We start from the raw sequence: 18,554 nt of genomic DNA on the forward strand, positions 1-18,554 counted from the left end.
TCCTGTGCACTCTTCCAGGATTTCCTTTGTACACAGCCAAGCATGGGTCTCTGACACTCTAACCTGCAGTGCACGACCTCCTGAGTTGTCCTCCTGCGTTGTGGGACCTTCTTTTGTGACTTCGGGTGAGCTCCGGTTCACTCTTCTTCGTAGTTCCTGTTCCGGCACTTCTGCAGGTGCTGCTTGCTTCTGAGTGGGCTCTTTGTCTTGCTGGACGCCTCCTCTGTCTCCTCACGCAATTGGCGACATCCTGGTCCCTCCTGGGCTACAGCAGCATCCAAAAACCCTAACCACAACCCTTGCAGCTAGCAAGGCTTGTTTGCGGTCTTTCTGCATGGAAACACCTCTGCAAGCTTCTTCACGACGTGGGACATCCATCCTCCAAAGGGGAAGTTTCTAGCCCTCTTCGTTCTTGCAGAATCCACAGCTTCTACCATATGGTGGCAGCTTCTTTGCACCCACAGCTGGCATTTCCTGGGCATCTGCCCACTCCCGACTTGATTGTGACTTTTGGACTTGGTCCCCTTGTTCCACAGGTACTCTCGTCCAGAAATCCATCGTTGTTGCATTGCTGGTGTTTGTCTTCCTTGCAGAATTTCCCTATCACGACTTATGTGCTCTCTGGGGAACTTTGGTGCACTTTGCACCCACTTTTCAGGGTCTTGGGGTGGGCTATTTTTCTAACCCTCACTGTTTTCTTACAGTCCCAGCGACCCTCTACAAGGTCATATAGGTTTGGGGTCCATTCGTGGTTCGCATTCCACTTCTAGAGTATATGGTTTGTGTTGCCCCTCTACCTATGTGCTCTCATTACAATCTATTGTGACTGTACATTGCTTGCATTGCTTTCTATTGCTATTACTGCATATTTTTGGTATTGTGTACATATATCTTGTGTATATTTGCTATCCTCATACTGAGGGTACTCACTGAGATACTTTTGGCATATTGTCATAAAAATAAAGTACCTTTATTTTTAGTATATCTGTGTATTGTGTTTTCTTATGATATTGTGCATATGACACCAGTGGTATAGTAGGAGCTTTACACGCCTCCTAGTTCAGCCTAAGCTGCTCTGCTAAGCTACCTTTTCTATCAGCCTAAGCTGCTAGACACCTCTTCTACACTAATAAGGTATAACTGGACCTGGTGCAGAGTGTAAGTACCCCTTGGTACCCACTACAAACCAGGCCAGCCTCCTACAGTGGGGCAATCAGATTTTGAGTTGCTCCAACCGTGACAGACTGCTTCCTGGAGAACTATCAAGAGCGACCACCGTAGTTGCACCAACTGAGCTGTCACACATATGCAGAGTGAAATCTTTGAACCTATATGCCAGAGGGGACCACTGTGAAGATTGTCAGAGGAGGGCACCGTGAAGGTTGCCAGACTGCTGTGCTGATAGGGCCGTTATCCATGTACAGAATGAAACCAGCGACCCTGTATGCCAGAAGTGGCTTCCGTGAAGAGGAAATTACTGTAATGTCGATCAGGTCATCACACATGTGCGGAGGGAAATTTGAGACCCTGTATGCCATAGGAGGCTGCATTAAAACCAAAATTACTGCTGTGCCGATTGGGGCATCACTCGTACATTGAGTGAAATCGTCAGCCCCGTATACCAGATGGGGCCACAAGAAAGAAAGGAAGAGTATCATTGCCTGGTTCAAGCAGTCTTTGAGAGGAGAGGTTGCCGTGGTGACCTGTGTGGGCCCAAACCCCCAAATGAGGATTGGAACCAGAGCAGTCATCCCTCCCTCTCTAATCTGTGGGGAGGATCAAAAGAGCTGAAAGCTTCGCCAGAGGAAGCTCCATGGATGCCCAACCACTATGCCGCTGCAGAGCCTCAAGTGCTACTCACCAACAGCTGCCACTGAACCCCTCTGCAACATCTGCAAGTGAAATGCTTCTGAAGATGTTAGGCGTGCAACCCCTGCAGGAGAGTGTAAGACTGATGGCAGGGTCGGAAGGCCCCGGGGTGAAAATTGTTTTGCTGCGTTCAGCTTTGGTCAGTGGAACAATTTTCACTTTTAAAAGAGTTAAAGTGAGGCTCCTGAGACTTGGACTTCTAGTGGGGCCTACTCTGAATGTTGCCTATAGTGACTAGGGTATAACCCCTACAGCTAGTGAGAGGGATGTGGGACACATGAACCTGCCTATCAAACACTAGAGCCCTGACCTCAGGGGACAATGTATATTGCTCATGTGTGCTGTATGTCAGTTTTTATTTGTATATAACTACTCTTTTTTCATAAAAGCAAGTATTTGACTGGGCAATCATTTATTGCTGCTGCTGGACGTATTTTGAGTTTTGAACCTGTATTCACCCCTCTCCCCCGCATTTAACCAGCCCACTCCCAGAGGCCTTGGACTGCTCGGCCTACAATACCTCTGAGAAGAGGTACTTGGCCCAGTTGCTTAGGACTCATAGTAAGTCAGGCATGGGACCTTAGGAGTAGAAAGCCTCAACCCCCACGGTTGGGCCCAATAACTCCTCCTTGCCCTGTGGCCCTCTGAAAGGGGTTCTGACAATGTGAATGTGGGAGAAAGAACACATGTTGCCAAATGTCCTCTGAACTACATGATCTTATAGGTAATCCCAAATTCAGAGTCGTACAAATAACCATTATTCCTAAACTCAGATATTTAAAAAATGCATATCTTTCCTTCATACCCATTTTCCATTAATTAGATATTACCCTATATATTGATGCATGGTCAGTACACAATGAAAAATATTTAAGTTGCAGCTTTGTCGGTGGCTCTAGGTGCTGCATGTTTTTGGCTAACCAACAAACACTCTATTTGCCTGTGAACAGAAGAGTCTGAAGGATGTAAGTGTATATATTTTCATCAACAATTATAGGTAAAACACCGTCACCTATTTCTATTTTCCTTAGTTTTCTATTTCAAAATATTTTACTTCTCCTGACTAGGATTGTGGTCCCTACTTGGACAGAGTGCAAACCTCTGCCAACTAGAGACCCAATTTCGAACCAAACCACATACTGCAAGACTTAGAAAATTACAAAGACTGTACAAAATATTTTTACAAATCTGCCTACTTTTGAAAGCTGTGAAGAGAGTGAATTTAGCACAAAAAGTGTTTTGTTGATGCAATTCTTAGAAAAAAAGAATCCTTTCTTGAACATCACATTTTTAAATTTCTCCCAAAAAACAATTCTATGTTTTGGCTACTTTCTTGGTTCCCTCAAGGGGAATAAAAAAATCATGGGTATCTTTAGAATCCCCAATATGTGTGGAGAAAGGATGCAAATTTGGACTTGATAACTTTTTATAGAAAAAAGTTATGAAAGCTTAAAAGCGACCTGCCACAAACATCATAAAAAGAGCCCAGCTGTGGGGAAGAAAGACTTAGCTGCCAATTGGGTAAAAATGACGATTGTAAATATATATGCAGTGAGTAACAGTGCCTCCTCCTCCTTTTATTTTACAGGGTACCTTAGTCTTCTACAACCCCGTCTTAACAGTTCAGGATGATTTTCAGAGAATAGTTCAAAGTTCATATTCGTCAACAATTCAACTTCAAAATAATTCTGTGTAATCCTTTACTACAACATAGCCTCAGTCATACCAATGCAGTTAAATGTTCGAGAGAATAGTTCATAGTTTGTTTGGATCAACAACATGACTTCGGGATCTTTCTCTGTGATCCATTGATCCATTTAAATTATAAGAAACAATGGCCCTGTTTAGCACTGGCTTGCACCATTTCTGTGCACCAACCAGGCACTATATTTATGGAATGGTGCAAGCCGGTGCAAAGGGTATGCTAGCATTAAAAAAAATGATGTTAGTCGAGGGGCTGGCGGTGTGGAAGAAGGGCTTTTTACACCAAAAAATGACGTTAGGCAGGTTAGAGTAAACAAAAATGACTCTAACCTGCCTAGAGTCATTTTCTGACGCAAAACTATCCATACCATATGACTGCTGTCTTAGAAAAGACAGGAGTTATGCCCACCACCCCAATGCCAGCACAGGGGACCAGGGTCCCCTGGGCAAGGGCATTGCACCCAGTGCCATTAAGGGGGGGCCATTTCAGGGCCCCCAATGGCACTTAAAAAAAAAAAAAACACTTACATATACTTACCTGGGATGGGGTCCCCCATCTTCCGCTGTCCCTCTGGTGTGGGTGGGGGTGTCCCTGGGGCCTGGGGAGCGCACCTGTGGGCTTATTCCATGGTGTTCCACCATGGAAATAGGCCCAAAGGTCCCCTAACGCCTGCCCTGACCAAGGCGTTAAAAAATGCTGCAAAGCAAGCTTTGCAACATTTTTTGACCCCCTCCTCCCTACCGTGTGTCATTTTAGTACGGGGGGATAAATATGGCGCTAAGGCCATAGAGTCATTTTTTGCATGGAAATACCTACTTTGCATCTCATTTACACAAAGTAGGTTTCCACGTGCAAAAAATTACTTTAACACCATAAATTTGGCGCTAGACGGGTCTAGCACCAAAGTATAAATATGGAGATAGTTTTGCACCGAATTTGAGTAAAAAAAATTATGCTAATTCGGTGCAAAACAAGTATAAATATGCCCCCATGAGTCTCTGCAGAGGAAATCCAAAATTCTGTTGCAAGGTCTAGCTACAGCAGCATTACAGGACAGTAGCAAAGGACACCATGAACCCTGAAGAAAATTATGCCGGCATTCCAAGTGACCACTACGGCCTATATTTATAGTTTCTTTGCGCTGAATTAGTGTCATTTTTTAATGCTAATTCAGCACAAACTCAGCTCCATATTTATATTTTGACGCTAGACCGGTCTAGCATCAAAATATTGGAGTTAAAGTCATTTTTGGATGCATGAAACCTCCTTGCATCAATAAGATGCAAGGTAGGCATTCCTGACCAAAAAATGACTCGAAGCCCCTAGCACCTTATTTGTCCTCCCGTGCAAAACAAGTGCACGGGGAGGCCTGCTTAGTGCCATTATTTACAGCCTGGGTCAGAGCAGGCATTAGGGGACCTGTGGACTTATTTCTATGGTCAAACACCATGGAAAGAGCCCACAGGTACCCACCCCAAACCCTAGGAATGCCCGCATCCACACCAGAGAGACCCCAGAGGATGGGGGACCCCATCCCAGGTAAGTAGGGTAAGTAGAAGTAAGTATTAAAAAAAAATGTAAGTGCCATTGGGGGCCCTGAAATGGGCCCCCCGTATATGGCACTGGGTGCAGTGGCCATGCCCAGGGGACCCTTGTCCCCTGTGCTGGCCGTTGGGATGGTGGGCATGACTCCTGTCTTTTATAAGACAGGAGTCATGTGGTATGGATGGTTTTGCGTCAGGAAATGATGCTAGGCTGGTAAAAGGCATTTTTTTGCCTCTAACTAGCCTAGTGTCATTTTTTGGTGCCAAATCCGCTTCCCCCTTACCGCCACTCCCACCTGGCCAACGCCATTTTCCAAAATGCTAGCCCACCTTTTGCGCCGGCTTGCGGGATTCCATAAATTTGGCACCCGGCTGGCGCTCTGGAATTACACAAGCCTGCGCTATACTTTTTGATGCAAAACTGCGTATGCGCAGTTTTGAATCAAAAAGTGTAAATATGGGCCCGAGTCTCTCAAACGATGCAAGATTTTATGGGTTTATGGGAATGAAACAGAATAGTTTGTCGTACACTGCATGCAGTTTCAGTCCAAACAACACTAGCACTTTATAATGATCGCTAACCTTTCCTTTGAAGAAAGCAACCCAGCAAAAGCGGATTTGGAGTACCATTTCCCAAGTGCAAGAGCCATGCTAAGATGTAAGCAGAACCACCAGATCTGCTTCCTGACAGTCATTAGACATGGACTCTCTCATATGAAATCAATGTGATGCGGACACAGACTGCACCTGAAGTGCATATATTGAAAGAAACCAAAAACAGGATTTCCGAATAAGTAAATTAGAGAAATTGATTAAACCTCCACTAAGGAGGACATGGAAGCACAAGGAAAATGAGCAGCCAATGCAACTTGTACAGCACTGGAAAATGGAAGAGAAAGGCGTAGGCCTAAAAAGATCAGCCAGATGAACCCACGTTGGAAAGTAATAGGAATAAAGTCCAAACTTGTGAGCAAGTAGGGTCTTACGGTGTAGTGACATTTTCAGACTGGACTGTTTTTGTCCAGTGTTTGTTTTATACGAAAAATGGAAGACACACAAAAGCAGGCTTTTGTGCAATTCCAAAGCCCTAGTGAAACTGAGAAAGTGGCATCAAGCGCAATTTCACGCAGAACGACAATGTTTAGTCAACACTTTATAATAATAATAATTAGGATTAATATTGCAGCCTTTAATGTCTGAGCTATGGGGCAACAAGGGAAAACATTATGGTGTTAGGATGTTGTGGATGGTTAAAATATGCCATTATTTGCTTACAATAATGTCCCATTTCTTACTCTAAAAAATAGTGTTTTAATAGTGTTTTTCATCAAGATACAGATCTCAGGACAATCTGGGATGCTGGAATAGGCATTCTAATAAATAACAGAGAAATATCAATCCGTCATAATAAGTCATTTGGTCAGTTATAGAAATGTGGTTTATCATTGACTCTTGGCTCACTGTTTTGTTGTGCTTTCATGATTTGTCTTTTTTGCTGACGGTCAGTGCAATAATTGACAGATTTAGACTAGACATTCCTGTTCCAAAGGACAGATTGCGCAGCCCAAATAGCCAGAGGCATCAATCGAAGCTATACTTTACTTTCTCACGAACAAGAACCTGCATTTCCTTTGACAAACGATGTGTCAGGCTAAGGTGAAGTCAGATGCAATTATGTGTAGACGTAACTCTTTTCATTGTGCATGTGGGAGCTGCCATCTGAGTATTTTCAACTTGTGCTTAGAGACGAATTTCCAGCGATGGGGTGGACCGTGTCTGAAAAGCTGAGCAGAATGGGGTTTTTAATGATGTTTCTGTGGGTCTTTTATTAAGTGGCAGCGTATGGGCGCATCTGAGTACTGTTAGACCAAAATCAATATACACTGATACGAAAACAGTGGCAAAAAATAAACATTGGCAAAGGCAATAACTCTTGCATATGCATGAGCTGTGTCAATGATTTGTTAAGTTGTGTTGTACAGCAGTACAGTTGCTGTGCAGCTTGGTTGAAAGTTGGCAAAACAAGCATTTGAAATGCCATACGTCTTGCACTTGATTGAGTTAGACCTATTGGCATTGAAAATTCAGAACTGGACTTTTCTTGCCACATAAATTGGTCAACCCTGCCTCATAATTTCGTCTTTTCCTGCCATATAACTCCAACCCTGCATATATTTAAAACACTTCCACTTACCTTCTTCCTCTATCTGAAGCAAAAAATTAATATGTTGCCGTTTATCATCCTAATTTAAATCTGCCATACTAGTTCCAATAGAATATCACTTTCACCACCCACCACCAGAATTGCAGACTGGCTAACACAATTCCCCACCCCAAAAAACACAAGACAGCCACAGAGGAGAAATAAACTGGAAGGGTCACCCAAAAGTATCAAGAGGGTTCAAACAGTCATAGAGAAAAATAGTTTGTTAGGTTGGCCTGAGCTATGGTTATAATTGTGAAACGGAGAGATTATTAAAACATATACAATTATCATGTAAACCTTTATCAGAAATAAACTTTTGGCATTAGACTAATGCTCAAAACATCCCCTAGAGGGCACCATAAGAAAAATATCATTTGTAAGAAACATGGTCATGTAACCATATTGTTAGTCCCTAGAAGAGATAAAAACAGGAGAAAATAATACAGGGTAACAATATACTTAGCCCCTAGAAGACGTTTTTAGGGCAAGCAGACCTACTGCAATGATATTACAAACAAGGCCTTTAAAGCAAAACTTTTCCTAACTGTAAAACAAAAGTTTACAAGACACTGAATGTTTGGATTGGCTATTTTTGGGGGGTTCCCATTAACCTAGTGTGGGGACCCTGAGATGATGTAGACAGAAAGAGCATTTTTAAGGTGGTCCCATTGTCCTATGACCACCACAGGCTGAGTTACGAGCAAAAATGTTTTGTAAAAGTAATGCCCTGCAAAGCACTATGGCCCTCATTCTGACCTTGGCGGTCGGCGGAGAGGCGGCGGTCGGACCGCGAACAGACCGGCGGTATTAAAAATGGCATTCTGACCGCGGCGGTCCCCGCCGCGACCGACCGCCACTTCCCCACTCCGACAGCCACGGCGGTCATGACCGACGGGCTGGAGTCTGCACTCTCCGGTCCGGCGGTCGACCCAAGACCGCCAACGCTATCATGACCCTGCTTACCGCCGCGGTTTCTTGCGTTCGGGAACCGCCATGCGAACCATGGCGGTAGGCACTATCGGGGCCAGGGAATTCCTTCCCTGGCACTGATAGGGGTCTCCCCCACCCCCCACTGCCCCCCCGAGTCCTCCCCCCACACCCTCCACCCCCCTGCCACCCCCCAGAGGTGGTACGAACCCCCTCCCCACCCCCACCCCGACATGCACATACCCCCAACATGCACATATACACACCCCCTACACACACACATACACAACGGGGACACATACCCGCACACATACATGCCGACATGCGCACCCGCCGAACTACACACATTGCCCATAGGCACAGCAGCAATCCCCGCCCGCATGCACGCACTCACACACCCCCTCTACACACTCACACGCACACCCCCATGCACGCACACATCACACAACACCCCCCCACCCCCTCCCCTCACGGACGATCAACTTACCTTGTGCGTTGGTCCTCCGGGAGGCGACGGGAGCCATAGGGACGTGACCGCCAACAGAAGACCGCCAACAGAAGATCGCCACACAGAAATGTGGGTCGTAATTCTGTGGGCGGTGTTCTGCTGGCGTGGCGGTGGAGGTTGACCAGTCTCCACTTTCCCGCCGACCGCCAGTGTGGCTGCTGGCGGTATTCCGGCGGAACGCTCCCAGCGGTCGGAATACGCGCAGCGGCATACCGCCGCGGTCGGCGGTCTTTACCGCGGCGGTAACTCGGCGGTCTTGCGAAAAGACCGCCAAGGTCAGAATGAGGGCCTATGTGTCGGGTTTTCGTGCAGCGAACATTATAGTATGTAGACTGAAATCATCAGAACAGCCGCTAGAGAACACCACATTAAAACTAGCATTTGGAAGAAACATAGTCATGTAACTATACAGTCAGCCCTGAGAGAGCACTGCTGCATGAAAAAAGAATGGAAAAAAATAATGCAATGTAACCATATATTTAGCCCCTAGATGACATAGGGCCTGATTCTAACTTTGGAGGACGGTGTTAAACCGTCCCAAAAGTGGCGGATATACCACCTACCGTATTACGAGTTCCATAGGATATAATGGACTCGTAATACGGTAGGTGGTATATCCGCCACTTTTGGGACGGTTTAACACCGTCCTCCAAAGTTAGAATCAGGCCCATAGTGTATAACATGTTTTCAAAGCTAGCAGGACTTTTGCAATGATATTACAAACAAGGTCTTAAAATATAACTTTTCTCAGCTATAAAACAAACATTCCAGCCATGAGAAAGCTTAAAAAGATAATAAATGGTGGTAGGGGTTATTATTATGGAGTCCCCACTAACAGTGTGGGGACCCAGAGATAATATAGACAAAAAGAGCACATTGTGGTCAGTATTTTGAAGCTGGTCCCATTGTCCGAAGTCCACCACAGGCTGAGTTATGTGCAAAAATGTTCTGTAAAGGTAATGCCCTGCAGAGCATTATGGGACACATTTCCATGCCATGAACATTTTAATATGTTGATATGATTATAATGCTTAGAAAAACCCCTAAAGAACACCACAATAAAAATAGCATTTGTAAAGAACATGATCTTGTGTCTATATAGTTACTGGAGGGCATAACCACACAAAAAATGACAATAAATAACACAGTGTAACAATATATTTAGCCCCTAAAGAACATAGTGCATTATATATACATATAAATATATATATTCAGGAATAGCAGGCCTATAACAATGATATCACAGGCAAAGCCCTTAAAACACATGCTGTTCCCAGCTATAAAACATGAGAAAGCATAAGCAGACACTGATTGGTGAAAGGTGTTATTATTTTGGGGTCTCCACTAACCTAGTGTGGGGACCCAAAGATGATGCAGACATAAAGAGCACATTGTCGTGAATGTTTTGGTAGTGGTCCCAGTGTCATATGACTACTGCAGGCTGAGCTATGTGCAAATCAGTCTTGACCCTGTACCCCAAAACCAGTCCCAGGTTGTTTGTTTCCGGTCCAAGGAGGACTTGGCCTGACGGTTCGGGCTGGACTTTCCCATGAGGAACAGGGTCAAGACTGATTTGCACATGGCTGGCTCCAAACTGGAATGGCATGGTGAGCAAAGAAACTGATGGATTAAACCCAGATCTGTGACTGGGGGTGAGTGTCTGCGTTGTTCAGCACTCTGTTCATTATCCTTTTGTGTTGCTAACTTTGTAAATCCTTGCACTACATTATGCCTGCGTCAGGCATAATATATGCAATGGGGGCATTCCCCATTAGGGGGACACCAAAAATGGTGCAGGCTATTTTTAATGCCTGCACAGTGCAGGTGTTGAAAGGGGGCACACCATTATTCTTAATAGGCCCCTTTGTACTTTGCAGGATTAGCGCCAACATTTTTGGTGCTAATCCTGCAATGTACTACATTAGCGTAAAAAATTATGACGCTATTGTGCCTAGCCTACGGCATGGTGCACCGAATGTTAAATACGGCTCGCACATGGTGGCGTTAGAGGGGTGCAAAGGGACTCAATAAAAGTGGTGCATCATTTAATGCAGGGCCACTTTCCTTAAATTTGTGCCTTAGACGTTTGTGTCTGAAAATGTGTTAGTCATTTGATAAACATTGCTAAAAGTGATTTGAGTCAATTTTGAATCACAGAATACTTCACTATTGCTGTGTGACCTTATCTGCAATCAGAGAATGATGTTGCACTGCAAAGCAATATAAGCTGGCCTGATATTTTTTCGCAAATAACTGAGAGGAATCAATGCCTATTGTTACACTTTAATGGTTGTGCCCGGAATTCGGAATCTTTACATTTGTTGGCCTTTGCTTGGATAATAATATATAATATGGAATATGTTCTTTTAGGTGATGCTAGGTGAGCGAGTGGCTAGCACTGCACTATGCTAAGGGCTATGTTACCACAGAAGTGAACTAAAGCAATGTTTTGCCTACTGCATGGGGAAGTATATTCTTACCAGAAAATGCAGGTTGCTATAAAATTAGTGAACTCCTTGAAAGATATATTGAAATATGTCATAATATGTACTTTGAGTGATTTGAAAAGCTGAATATGCAGTTTGAGATCACTGGATAACAGATTAACTACTTTCAGTTCAAAATAAGACTCAGTTAACCTCCGCTCACCCCCTTGGTAGCTTGGCATGAGCAGGCAGGCTTAACTTCATAAGCAATGTGTAAAGTATTTGTACCAACACACACAGTAATACAGTGAAAACACTACAAAATGGATACCACACCAGTTTAGAAAAATAGGTAAGATTTATCCAAATCAAACTAGACCAAAACAACAAATGTCCAGCATACACAAGTCAAGATATGAATTTTCAAAAGAATAAGTCTTAATCCTTAGAAAACAGGGAGAATGCTGATGCTACACAAAGTACCTGGTTAGCGTAAAACATAAAGCTGCATGGGTGAGCATGCTTTGGAAAAGGGTAGCAGTGCGTCGATTCCTTACTCGCAAGGGAGGCCGTTCGTTGTTTCCTTCTCCGGTCGGTGATGCGTCGTTTTTCTCCCTCGCAAGAGAGCAATGCTTCACTTTCCAGACGGGGCACCTCGGGTCCGCGCAGGTTTGGGTTGACTTGGATGCCCAGGGACGACGTGTGGAAAATCCAGTCACACAGTATCAGAAAATTGCCCTGCGTGGGGTTTGCCTCGTTATCACCCTCTGTAAGCGGGTGTTGCACGTTGTTTCTCCAGCTGCAATGCGTCGATCTCCCAGCTGCGATTCAGGTGGAGTGTCGATTTTAGCCGCAAAGCTAGTGGTGCATTGTTTTTCAAGAGCCCAGGGACTGGATAGGGCACCACTTGGCAGGGCAGGAATCTCAGTAGAGTCCAGGCGCTGGCAGGGAAAGTCTTTGATGGCCCTGAGACTTCAACAACAGGAGGCAAGCTCAGTTCAAGCCCTTGGCGATTCTTCTCAAGCAGGAATGCACCACAAAGTCCAGTCTTTGTCCCCTTTCACAGGCAGAAGCAGCAACTGCAGGATAGCCCAACAAAGCACAGTCACAGGCAGGAGCAGCACTTCTCCTCAGCTCTTCTCCTTAGCTCTTCTCCTTAGCAGAGGTTCCTCTTGATTCCGGAAGTGATCTTGAAGTAATTTAAAGTCTGGGGTTTTGGGTCCACCACTTCTACCCCTTTCTGCCTTTGAAGTAGGCAAACTTCAAAGGAAAGTCTCTCTTGTCTGTAAGATCCTGCCTTGCTCAGGCCAGGCCCCAGACACACACCAGGGGGTTGGAGACTGCATTGTGTGAGGGCAGGCACAGCCCTTTCAGGTTTGAGTGACCACTCCTCCCCTCCCCTTCCAACACAGATGGCTCATCATGATATTCAGGTCACACCCCAGCTCCCTTTGCGTCACTGAAGAGAGGTGCAAACAGCCCAACTGTCAAACTCACTCAGACAGGGAATCAACACACAGGCAGAGTCACAGTATGGTTTAAGCAAGAAAATGCCTTCTTTCTAAAAATGGGATTTTCAAACACACAATCTAAAAACAAACTTTACTAAAAGATGTATTTTAAAATTGTGAGTTCGGAGACCCTAAACTCCATATTTCTATCTGCTCCCAAAGGGAATCTGCACTTTAATAATATTTAAAGGCAGCCCCCATGTTAACCTATGAGAGAGATAGGCCTTGCACAGTAAAAGCCGAGTTTGGCAGTATTTCACTGTCAGGACAGATAAAACACATTAGTATATGTCCCATTTAAACATACACTGCACTCTGCCGATGGGGCTACCTAGGGCCTACCTTAGGGGGGGCCTTACACGCAAGAAAAAGGAAGGTTTAGGCCTGGCAAGTGAGTACACTTGCAAAGTCGAATTGGCAGTGGCAGGTCTGAGCTGTGTGTACAGGGCTACTAATGTGGGTGACACAACCATTGCTGCAGGCCCACTAGTGGCATTTGATTTACAGGTCCTCGGCATCTCTAGTGCACTGTACTAGGGACTTACTAGTAAATCAAAAATGCCAATCTTCTAATCAAACATTAATAATATGCCCCTGATAAAAAATATACATAGTACATATTTCGACAAGTCCAGAGGACAGCAAAGCACAGAACCGAATGTAAATTTAAAGCATGTGACTGCAAAGCCGAATCAAAAATAATGTCAATTTAGACAAAAACCCAATGTCAAAGGGAATCCACGGAAAGCAGGATATCCTCCACTTCGGCAGACGTCAACACCGGAAAATCCACGCCAAATAGTAACACGGAGCAGGTGTGTTCCAAAGCCCCAGAACCATCCAAGGCGGCACCCCGTGTAGGGCCTATGAATGAGACAACACCATCTTCCTCCAGGAAGGGAATCTCGTAAACTGCTTCACGAAGCAAACGCAACCGCAGTGCACATGTCTGGGAATGAGCCCTAATCGGGAACATCAACAGAGTAGCATCAACGACTGGGGGGCGCTGCAGTGAGAGACAGAGAGTCAATGCATGTTCAAACAAACACCAGAGGCACCAAACACGGGTTGCACACAATCCAGAACTGGCCGGAATGACAAAGACCAGTCACACTCCAATTGTTCCAGGAGTGTTGCTCCAAAATGCTGCATCATGCGTTCACGACACAGCTGCGCTGATGGGAGCGCCCATATTGGATCTTGACGTAGCGGGACAGCCATTGCGGAAAAACAACAGCAACAGCAAAACACCAGCCAATAAAGCCGAAGTGATTGGAAAGCCCCCAAAGATGCTTCAGAAAATAGAATGAATAGCCGAAGCTATTAAACCGAATATGGAAGAGAAGGCATGGGCAAATCCAACACCAACGGCTTTAAAAAAATGTGCAATTCCAGCAGTGCTGGACGCATTAAATATACGTCCCACGAGTTCACCAAAGTGGCTTGGAAAGTTAGTATTTAAAAGGGACTGTATTTCCGCCGATGACCTCGCCACCTGAAGCGCGTAGGTCTCGCGTGCAGATGTGAGGGCCACGAGTTCACCAAAGTGGCTCGGAAAGTTAGTATTTAAAAGGGACTGTATTTCCGCCGATGACCTCGCCACCTGAAGCGCGTAGGTCTCGCGTGCAGATGTGAGGGCCACATGCTTTGGAAACAATAGAGCCTTTAGTCAACTCAACTTGTCAAAATTAATCTTTGAATTAGCAATGTAAGGCCAGATGTCTGCTACCTCCCTAAATTGAGTGGGGGGAAACAACACATTCCCGCAGCACGTAACGGCCTTGGTGACAACAACTACGTAAACTATTCCAGCACGCATTCCACAACAGGCTTCACTGTTAAGAAGGACGTAACTGCTGTTTGAAAGCACCTGGAACGTGTTTTTAATCACTGGGACTGGAACTCCCTTTAGATAGCAAGCTAAATTCGCAACTGAGGCATTACATGCCCCATGCAAGGACAGCTGCTTACAAACCATCGAATGGCTGACAGAAGTTTCACATTCGCTGCCGCTAAGAAAAACCTCCTTCATCCCATTAAGACATCTGTATAAAAAGGGAAGCTCCTACACCTCATGTATGTAACTGTCTCCCAATTTCTCATATCTGCCCATCGGAATATGCCTCAAATAAGAAGTGAATTACAGAGTAGAAATAGGCAAATTTATAACCCTGTGTATTAACCATTCAGCTGACGGAATCTCAGCCACAGTAAAAGGCAACTTTTCTAACTTTTCAATATTCAACATGACATATGTCGCTTCCCTTTTAGCCATCAGCTGCTGTTGACGTGTCAAATTAAAGGAAAAAAATATCCCCCTCGCTCTGATGTGTTGCCATGGAACGCGACCCGCCTTCAATGTCTGTAGAGTCCAACCCAACTGCATAATGGACCGCGTCTGACTCTGCCCATGATATAAAGAAGACATATCTGATCTAATAATGTCGATAGCAGAGGAAACAATATTATCAATCGCATATACACGATCGGACAGTGTATATATATCATTATCCACAACAGACAAAGCCTGTTTCAAATTCTCCTGATCTATCTGCCTCAACCGGGCCGCTGCCTCCTGTTGTGAAAGTTTCCATATCTCATTGTACACTTCATACAAAAACCGTTTTCTCCGGGCACTCTGGGGCCTGACAAAAAATCTTGCAAGTCAGTATAATTAGACAGTAAAGTGAGATGTGTCTTAACTGCATCTAGCGTGGATGATTTTAACCATTGTTGACAAAGCTTCCCCACGCTATATGTAGTAATGATATCAGCATGTTCTAGTGATATGTAGCGAGGGTCTGCCCTACTAGTCCTGAAACCCCCCGAAGAGGTGACAAAACGTTGATGACACCCATTAGTGTCTATGGGCCACAATAACCACCCGCCAGGACGTGTCAATGAAGTATTAAGCGTACCATTCTGGACCCAGTCTGTAAGCTCAGTAAACGTGGCATTAATATAATGTTGCCAATCTTTCAATTTGGAAGGGACAGGTATACCAGGCACATTTAACTCTTTAATCGTCGCTAAACCTAAACAGCTAGTCTGTTGTACAGTGTCATTTAAAAAAATCATCTGGACAGGAATAATACATGCCCTAAACAATGTGTCCCTACCCCGCATTTGCCAATTTTTTGTTCCCCAAACACTTTTCAAATCAATTGTCTTGGACCAATATTCATAACCTTCAATTGATAATTTGGACACAAACAAATTCAAATACAATAATTTAGTATCAGTCAATAACATTTGCTTATTAACCTGCGGAGTTACCCTAAAATAATATGACTTGGCATTTTGTTGATGATGCCCAGAAAAATAGGCACATTTATCATAATAAGTTTTAGAACTCCCCTGTGGAGGAGTTGGGCAATGTTCCCATTGCATATATTCAAATATTGATTTAGGGCTACTGGCTTTATGAATAAAGTGGTGTCCATAATAATTGTAACAAAACATGTCACCATAATTATCCCTAAACTGGTAGGCATCTTCATTTTCAAAGACAGTATAATACTGCAGTTCAGTCAACATAGAATCAACTGTCTTCACATCCCAATCATCAGATACAATGCCTGGTATAACTATATCATTCATCGATAACTTTAGAACATATGGTATTTGAATTGTCTCAGTGGGACCATATATATCAAACATTACTCTATCCCACACAATCCCATCCGGATTCGGCACGGCAGAAATGTTCACAAAGGACAAGTCTTTTCGAACCACGTGTGATGAAAAATGTGGTTTCAACACCTGCTCCACGTGCTGAACATTAGATCGTTCAGGAAGAAAATGACCATGTATTACCAGAAAAAAGGTTACAACAAACCCCAGCCACAGAAAAAAAGCCATCACAGTCCGCAAAAGCCAAAGATAGTTCCAAGGAGACACAAAATAGGTACTCTTGAGCCTATACAACAGCTTACGTGGACCCAGGGCTGGTGTTGAAGAGGACGAAGAGTCCGACACAGCGTCTTCATTGTTATTAAAGCAGCCGGAGGCAGTTCTCCCAAAAGGAGCAACCGTAAACAAAGGAGCAGATTGAGTCTCCCTCCGTGGGACGCTGTAGACAACACTGTCAGAAACATCAGTAGCCACAGCAACTTGATCAAAAGAATCCAAATTATTCGCTGTAAGTGGAACAATTGCAAGATCATCTTCCACCCTCCCAAAGCTCGGAGAGGAAACGGTGTTGGTGCAAATCACCTGCAGCGGAACATCATCCCCAGTAGTGAGAGGGATTCGGGTACTACTGGGCGTTCCTATTGGTTTGCTGTGCAGAATCGGCCACATGTTGTAACTTGACAGTGTCGATGGAGACAGAGCGATTACCTTTGGCCCCTTGCAGTGGTGGCAAAATCACAGTTCTTGTGCCGTGAATACCTAGTACAGGGACCGGCGCTCGATATGAAGGGCCAAATTCTTTCTTCACCGTGACCTTTTCACGCACAAGATCCCCAACTCTGGGAATCCAACCAGTAGGCGTTATTGGTTCATCCTTAATTCCTGTGGAGGCAGCACTGGCTGAGGAGTTATTGTCACGAAATTGTTGTAAATCCTGCAAAACCGTGACACGATCATTTATGTCAAAGGGCGTTTCCGCCGCCTCCACACCAGGACCATCTAGATCAGGAACAAACATACGTGTTCCAAACAGGCACTCATATGAAGTACGACCCCCTTGAGACGTTCTAGGCAAGGTATTCAGTGCTCTCTGTACTCCATAAAGGTGGGCTAGCCAGGTACGACCCGTACCTATAACTCTGGCCGTCAAGGATTGCTTTAAATCGCGATTTAAACGCTCCACGACAGAATTTCCCTCGGGATGAAATGGAGACAAGAACTGGAGCTGGACCCCCAACGAAGCCATGGTGTCCCTGAATGCCTTAGAGGCAAAAGCAGGGCCCTGGTCCGAATGAAAAGCCGCAACTGCATATGTTTCGACAAAGACACGCAAATCTTTAATAAAAGTCCGAGCGTCAGCCGAGCGCTGTGGCCAGACCCACACAAATCTGGAGCACGAATCTACAGCTACCAATATAAATTTGTATGCACTATCTGGTGTCAGTGGACCACAATGATCCAAGTACACACACTGTAAAGGTTTATTGGAAATTAGAAGGGGCATCTGCTGCGGGCGTCTAGCCGTTGAAACTTTAATTTGTTGACAGATGTCACAACAAAGGACATACTGCTTTGCCTCTTTATAGAGACTAGGCCATCAATAACAAGTCTGTAAGACTGAAATCGTGGCAGCCACGCCGGCATGTGCAGATGCCGCCCCCTCATGTGCTGCAGTAATTAATCGAGGTCGTTCAATTTTATTGGGCAGTTCACGTACACCAACGCCTGGGATTTTAACCCCAGCGTTAAGCACACCACCCATGCAGTAATCATATTTAGAAGGGAATCCTTTAGGAAATGGCGTGCCATCAGCTGTAGCCTTAATGGCAGCCAAAATCTCTGTGTCTGGTTTGGAACTCGTATGAGTTACTGCGGCCACAGTGGCAACTGCCACTGCCGATTTCACGGCTTCATCAGCCAAAGTATTCCCAGCAAAGTGTATTCCAACACGCAGGTGTCCAAGTGTATGCACAACATGGACTTTAGGAAGCGTGTCCTTCAGATCCGCAACCTTCCCCCACAGTAATTTGTGTTTAATGGTGTTACCCTTCAAATCCCTGTACCCATTCATCCTCCAGTAATGTAAATATTCATTGAAAGACTGAATACAGTAATAGGAATCACAAACCAGTAAAGTTAATACCGCTGGATCCACATTCTAGTGCTAGCAACAGAGCTTTCAGCTCAGCCAACTGTGCCGTACAGTATCCCAAGGTCTGTGTAAA

This window comes from Pleurodeles waltl, chromosome 4_2 (genome assembly GCF_031143425.1).
Source record: "Pleurodeles waltl isolate 20211129_DDA chromosome 4_2, aPleWal1.hap1.20221129, whole genome shotgun sequence".
Taxonomy (NCBI): domain Eukaryota; kingdom Metazoa; phylum Chordata; class Amphibia; order Caudata; family Salamandridae; genus Pleurodeles; species Pleurodeles waltl.